The 7,584-nt window shown below is 40.2% G+C and overlaps 1 long non-coding RNA gene across 2 annotated transcripts in view; it reads right to left on the bottom strand.

Annotated features, from left to right (window-relative positions):
• LOC116691988 (uncharacterized) overlaps positions 1 to 6,804 on the bottom strand; it is a 14,819-nt gene extending 8,015 nt beyond the window's left edge. Inside the window, exons 1-3 of one of the 2 annotated variants that reach the window (XR_004332608.1) lie at positions 6,115 to 6,804; positions 4,453 to 4,509; positions 3,835 to 3,922 (exon numbers count right to left, since the gene is read on the bottom strand). This is a non-coding gene — a long non-coding RNA (uncharacterized LOC116691988). The remainder of the gene's footprint in view (positions 1 to 3,834; positions 3,923 to 4,452; positions 4,510 to 6,114) is intronic. The other variant, XR_004332609.1, reaches the window with a different exon arrangement.
• Between the last annotated feature and the right edge of the window lie 780 nt (positions 6,805 to 7,584).

The following is a 7,584-nucleotide window of genomic DNA, read 5'->3' as shown; positions in this document are numbered from 1 at the left end:
AAAAAGGAGCACAGAATGGCGAAAACAACCACTGGATGTGAAAAGGGTATTTTACAATAACTTTGAATGCCTCACGAGGCTGGCGAGGCGGGGCAGAGTCTGTGTTTTTCAGACAACGGCAGCTACAGACTGTTGTTGGAATCTCCTCCAGTGAACTGCAGTCACACTTTACACCGTTTAGCTGTCAGCAGCATTTTAACCGTGTTTACTTCAGCTGCTAGCTAACCAGCTGCTAAGTGTAGTGTTGACTAGCGTCTGACCTAAATAACTGAAATCCACATTACAATTTGCTCTGGTAGATAACTGTAGTTAAGGCACTGGTTCCATTTTAGCACCCCCCCGAATAAAAACTCTTCGGAGCTAGTTTCCCTTCGGGGATCAATAAAGTATTTCTGATTCTGATGACATGTGGATGACATTTTCCCAATCCAAACTCCGAAAAGCGACGAGTTTGCAGGTATGATACTACTTTTGGGCTGGCTCACAAGCCCACACAAGTGTGTGCAGCGTGCTTGTTGTTTTGTTTCCGGTCTAGCTAGATCCGGTGTGGTGTTGTAGTTTTTCCAACGTTACTAGTTGTTGCAACAGCATGTGAAAAAAACTCAAAAGTTTGCTAGGCCAGAAAGAACGTTTTGCAGTTTACGTTAACGCCGTTAACAACGCTTTTAATTGACAGCACTAGTCATATTTAATATGGGTAACTTGAGCAACTTTTTCCCAAAGGAGCATTTTCTTGTTGTAGCTCATTTGTACAATAATACAATTGTGTTATGAAGTGTAAGGTTTTTTTATTTTAAAATATATTTATTTGATCAATAAATTATTAGTGACGTTAAACATACAGTAGTGTAACCACGGTTTATTTATTGCATTATAACTGCCGGGACAAAGCCGCCTCTGCAGCTTTTCAAGAAGTCAGGTCAGTGCCTATAAAAGCGGTCGCAACTGGTTTTCATGCATATTCCTGTACGGTTTGCATCAGGTGTTTTTGCCAATAGTACAAAAACACGGAACTGGAATACTATTTAATGCGACTACAAAATGTTTTCAATCGGTTATGAAACTTTCTCTATTTAATACTGATGCCATGAGATGGCAGCAGACCCCGCCACGCAGACAGACAGCCGTCGGAGCACCAGTGGAAGGCTGAGAGCTCCGTGCCCGTTGGCTTCCCCAGAGTAGCATGGTCACAGGGAGAGTCCGGTACAGCCTGACTCTGCAAACGGAGATCCCATTAGTGCTAGCTTCACAGCGAAGCGTTCAGATCCAGTCCAAACAATGCAGCTTAGCTGGCTTATCATTGCCAGCCACATGCGTAAAATATCATCTGTGGATGAGAGGGAGGCTGGCTGCTGAAAATCTTGTGATTTTCCTTTGGCGCTGGCTATAAACCTCTTTGGGGGACGCCAAAACTTTCTCTATGCAGGAAAACCCTGACTTTTTTACATTTATTGAATTGATTCTGAATCAAATTGTAACACCAAGAATCAGAATATTAATTAAATCATGGGATTCCGAACCTAAAAGAGCAAAACATTCTTGAAGAGTTATATTGAGGATCTTAATAGTGCTGAGAAAAGCGAAGAAAAAAAAAAATTCTGTATACTTGTGAACATGGCAGAACTTTTATCACAGTGGTGGTAGTCGACAGTACTCTCTACTGTGCTACAGTATATCCAAGAAAAATACAAAAATCTGACTCTGAAATTAATTCCACATCCAACAGAGATTGGGTCTTTACCATGAGACACATCCTTATATAATTCAAAAAACAGTTTTACAATCAAGTATCATAAGTGATTGGACTGCAATGTGTACGTTATAAAACATGGCTTAAAATTGACCCCTGATAAGACAATGTGACAGCAAAACCCCTCACTGTACCAATTACTGGGAGAATAAAAATCACCTTCTGCTGTGGTTTCACTGTGGACTAGACTGTGGACTAAGATTAATGTGCCAGACATGTCTCACATCTGATTTGATTAATGAACAGGAATACGTAATATTACTAACGCTGTAGAACGTATAGGGTGACACAACACTGGACTGTAAGCTCAGTTTAGTATATAAATACATACTGCATTGGATTTCCATTTAAGCAACATGGTTGAACAACCACTACAAGTGGCTGGCAATTTGTCAAATGAGTTAATTGGTCACCAGTTCATCCAATTCATCTTAATGCTTGTTTTTGGACCACACCCAAAGAACAGTGAATTAGGCACGCACTGCAGCCAACAGTTACTTTGACTACAAGACTGAATCCTTTGTGGTGAATGATGCCAAAGTGAAAGTTCTACTTCTAAATTATTAGAGCCTTCACTGTTTCTTACGATAAATACGGCTGCTTTTAGCTGCTTGCAGAACTGTTTACTCATTAAATGCCAGGTGGTGTAGGTATGAAAAGCTACAGGCTGGGGGGAAAGGGCCTAACCTTTACACAGTGTCTAAATGTCCTCACTTTCTCCTTGAACATCTATCCTAACTGTGCTCCTCTGGTCCCCTCCCTGTCCCAAAGTGGCCAGCTGGGAACGGTGCGCATGTGCTGACGTCCCTACTAACCTTGGCCAGTATAAGGATTACCGTGCGTTTACACTCAATGCTCCTTCTTTCCTTAAGACTTATTAAGAATGATAATAAGCTCGGAAAGGGGCGGCATGTCCCTTTCTCAACTCTGTAAAAGCTCTCTTCTCTGTTTTTCTTGCTGTTCACTCGTCTTACTCCTCTCTCAATTCTTCCTCTCCACCTTCTCTGCAGTCTTTCTCTTTTCTCCAGCCCATGCCTCTCTTTCTTTCTCCAATCGTATTGAAAGGACCCAGGACAAATTACCAAAAAGGCCATTTTCATCTATGAACTGCAGGATTTAATCGATACTTATTTCATGCCTTCAAAATCAACCCTATATTACTGTTGTCTGTGTGATTTGTTTATTTTGCTCTGGAATATTCCTTCAGTCGAAGGGGGGAAATGCACGGGATGCAATTCACCTTGAACCTCCATTATATTGGATTTCTCTACTGGCTGATCAAGCATGCAAAAAGGACATTTCCTTAGCACTAAAATAAAAACAATAATGATGATTAAAAAAACGTGTGCTATTTGTGCTGGTATAACAGTACGTGTTGAAGGCAGTATATTTTTACAAGGCAAACACTATGGTTGTGGTAGTGTGAATTTGTATACATAATCATTACACTGAGGGCAATTGATAAAGCTTATTTGCTGGGAAACAAAAGTAATGGCTCCTGAAGCCGGTCAAATGCCGCCTGGGATTACCGATGCTTATTTGACATCAAAGACCTGAGGTCCACAGCCAAGGTCGAATAGAAAAGGAATACACATGGGTTTAATTCTACACACCCCTTGACAGATGCAGATGGGTACTTATGAGACATGAGGCATTTCACTGACTGATAGGGCTGCAGGAAATAAGAATGTTGGAGGCATTGCACACTGATTAACCAATGACATTCTCAAATGGTAGAACGAACCAGGAGCAAAGCACTACAGGCAACAATTCAAGTGCCATTTTAGAAAGAGAGTGAGAGAAAGAGACCCAATCAAAAGGCCTAGAGGACCACATCCATAAACAGGGAACTACACAAACAAACCAAATCGCAATTAAAACAGCACAAATGGAAAATAAGCATCTCTGCTTTCCCAGCTAAGGAGATTTACCAGGCACTACTTTCACCTATAGTGACGATGAGAAATTATGAAAGAAGGAAGGCAGAGAGCGAGCGAAACAGAGGTAGAGAAAGAAGGGCAGTATGTTTGACAGATGGATATTGCACTGTCTCATCAATGCCGAAGAGAGATGAGAACCTGTACCTCCAGTCTGACAGTGAAGGCTGGCCGGTGTCCAGCTAGAGATGGACCTTTGGACAGCAGACACATGGCGTCACATTCCAGAGTTGCACTGAGGGAGCACACAGGATGAAGAGCTGGAAACTGCTTCAACTGATCACTTTACAGCTCTCTTTATACAAACTGTATGAAAGTGCATGTACAATACCCCTGCTATGCACTGTGGTGAACTATTGTACCCTGTAGTGTCACCTGCTGTTGGTCATTATTTTTTGGTGACCTCATAAAATAAGAGCCACCACTTTAGAAAACGTATCTTTATTCTGGGTAATGCTTGCTATTCAAATCACAAAAAAATGCAAGCTGATTTCATGTCTAAACATGTGTTTTTAAGCTTGCTTGTTTAAGTGTCAAGTGTGTGCTTGCTTTGCATTCATGAATACATCTGAAACAGTTAGGCTGCACAGCTGCTGCATTATAAGGGTATTACTGGAAATACCTCAAAAGCACACACTATAGTGAACGCATAATGCATCTTTTTACATTATATATTTATTTAATCTACAAGTGATTTGTGACACAAAGAAAAGCACAAATAGGGACATCCGAACTGTAAACGGAAGAAAAAAACTTAACGTTTACCTTGTGTTGTACCAGCAGTGGCATTTTTAATATAGAAGATGGCTTTCCATGAATGATCTGTTTAACCAAAGACATGAGAGGGGGAAAAAAGGATAATTAATTACTTTTGTGAGCTATTGCACGGGAGAGACAATAAACCTGCCTGGTCGCCATGGATATGACATATTTGCTCTGAAAACAACACAATAATTAGCAAAGGAGAAAGATTCGGCGAGAATATGAGAACTCTGGGTTTAAAGTAACAGTGATCTATTCCTGTCCTCATCTTCATCCCTGAGAATAACAAAAACAGAGGCAAACACACAGCACACACATCTATAAATTTACAAGAGAACTAACCGTGACCCTTTACAAAAAAATCCTAAATTAAATCTCACATCAAAGTGGTGTTTTGTTGAGATCACAACTAACCAAAAATACAGTATACATAGTGTTTTCAAACAGATTGTTTGTTCTCCTGTAGGTGGAAGTCAGAAACCCTGCCTTAAAGTCACTGAGTGCATTAACTGCAGAAGAATCCTATTTACCATATCAAATACAGTTTTGGTGTGTGAGTCGGTGTGGTGTCAGAGAGGAGTATAACCTGCCAATATTTGACACATTTTACAGCAATACAATAATGATGTGATATTTATGTTGGTGTTTATTTATGGTATTTATGTACAATAGCCTGTTGAAATTCCAAATAATTAGTAACGAAATGTTGATAAAGTCATGCATTTAGCAGGTTACACTTTTGGCTACAATCTGACAGCCCCGTTTAACCTGGTAGCCTACACATGCAAGCTAAAGAAAAATATATTTTCAAAAGTAGTCTAATTTACAGACAATCTTGAACAGCACAACTTCCGCATTTCAGGCTTTGAATATTGATTTCATTTATAGTAGTTCCTCTATTTACGGTAAATGATACTGTATGAAGGCTACTACCTGTTTAGGGGCAACCAAATGAGTTTCAGTAAGTTTTTACAATAACTGGCACTGTCGGCGCTGATGTCGCAACCAAATGTCGTTCATTTGTGTCGCTTTGGGAGAAGTGTCAGCGGACAGTATAACCTGTATGTCTCCGCTGCCGAATTAATAATACAATATGCTTCTTCATATCAGTCCGGTTTTCAAGTCTCTGTTATGCTTTATAGTATGCTTTATATTTGAGAAATTGGAGTAGGCTATATGTTGAGCTCGACTTAACTGAAAGTACGAAGGAACTGAGGGGAAAAGTTGCACCTATCTGTCTTAACTTTGCAACAGGACTGGCGCTTGCCAGGTCGCCTGCCGTTTTCAGCCGGTCTTTGACGGCTTTTAATTTGACTGTCGTGTGAATAGACAAAGTTTTAGGAAATGCTGGTCCTCTCGCCGATATTTTCGAAGGCACCGCAGGCTCACTTACTGACTGTATGAGTCGCTCCAGACCTGCTAACGCTGTCGGCGCTTCTGCTGCCGCTGCATCGAGGCTGGGAGTCACACCGTGTTTACCGACAAGTCCTCACGTCAAGTCTATACTCCTTTACTTTCGTTTCTTAACTGTTTGTAACTGCTTGATAATGCTCGTTTTCACTGTCACTGCTGCAGCGAGGGACACTTTTGATGTCGCTTTCTGCACAGAACATGTTTGGAAATTAAATGAGCGTACAGTAGTTGAGAGGAAAATAAAACTCTTACCTGAAGTACTTCGCTGTCTATCGGTGACTTCCAACTAAAGGGACGTGTGTGTTTACGGTGGATGGCGTAAGAGCTTTCATTAATAAAGTTACCACATTTTTTTCAGATTTTCGGTTTTTATTGTAGCATTTTCTAATTTCTTATACAGCGAGTCGCCCGGAAGATCTGCCCTGGAGACCGGCTCCAAGTGGGAAGAGGAGTCCTTAATTGAATTTCTCGGTTAGCAGGTGTTGCTTGAAAAACATGGACTGGAGTTTAGTGGTGCTCTCCGTCTCAGCGGACAGCTTGTCAAAAAATGCAACTCCTTTACCTTTTTTTGAATTTAAGAGGTGTTTTCAAATAAGCTAAGCAAAGCCATATGTTTCAATATATCACAAATGACAGCATTTAACGTTACTGATTTCTCAGCACTAGCTAGCTATATAGGACAAAAAAAACATGCCTTTCCCCTTTCAAGTTGTAGCTAGCTAACGTTAACATGTTAACGCTAGCTTAGGCTACAAACTGCCTCAGCTACTTTACAGTCCTTACATTTAGTTATTATTGTGCATCAAAATTGACTCGTCTTTGATTTCACATACTGTTTGTAACTACAGCCCGTTATTTCCCGGCGATTTTGGTCTGTTTAGAGAGAATTGATCTGCATATTTGATCTGCTTCGCTTTCTCCACCAGTCAATCCGTTAGCTAGGTTTACGGTACTCCGCCGCGAATTGCAGGTAATGGCTGCCCACACGTGAAGCCCCGCCCCTTCCCGAGTAGCCTCTGCTCCACGAGCGCCTGGATTTTATCATCATCATCATCATCATCATTATCATCATCATCATCATCATCAATGATTCATTGTTGGTCTTTCTGAAAAGCTGAAACATTATTAATGGGTTTCTGCGACTATGTAAAATATGAACACCGTGTAATTGTAATAGAGTAAAACTGTCATGGGAGTTATAGCCTAGTGGTTGATTTAGGAACTAGTTATATTTGTTCAAATGATGTGGCAGGCTACACATTTTTTTGCTACAAAATTGTTTTTACTTTGTTGGTCTGGATCACCAAAGGCTAAGACAAAAGCAGAGACACAACATAGCCAACTGGGTTTGGTTTCATTCCCTCATAACAAAATATATAGGCTACATAACACAGGCTATGATACTTTATATGTAGGATAAAGTAAAAATACATACATTTTAAAATGAAATGAAATATAAGACAATACAAAATACATTGATAAATATGAATATTGCAATAGGATTTGGAAGGTCCTAACCTAACTAGGAGGTATTTTATTACAATGTGATACACTGTGTAAAAAGTTTAACTGTCTTATGGTAGCTGTTAGCAAACATTGCCTATTTTCACACTCCGCAGACATGTATTTAAAAGTTATGTGATGAAACCAATCTCTCCTTTTAGCTCTGTTTTAGTCTCCACCAAATCCCAAGGGGAAAAATCTGACATTTTTGCTGACTTG

Source organism: Etheostoma spectabile, chromosome 7 (assembly GCF_008692095.1).
Source record: "Etheostoma spectabile isolate EspeVRDwgs_2016 chromosome 7, UIUC_Espe_1.0, whole genome shotgun sequence".
Taxonomy (NCBI): domain Eukaryota; kingdom Metazoa; phylum Chordata; class Actinopteri; order Perciformes; family Percidae; genus Etheostoma; species Etheostoma spectabile.
This window is presented reverse-complemented; position numbering and strand designations above follow the sequence as displayed.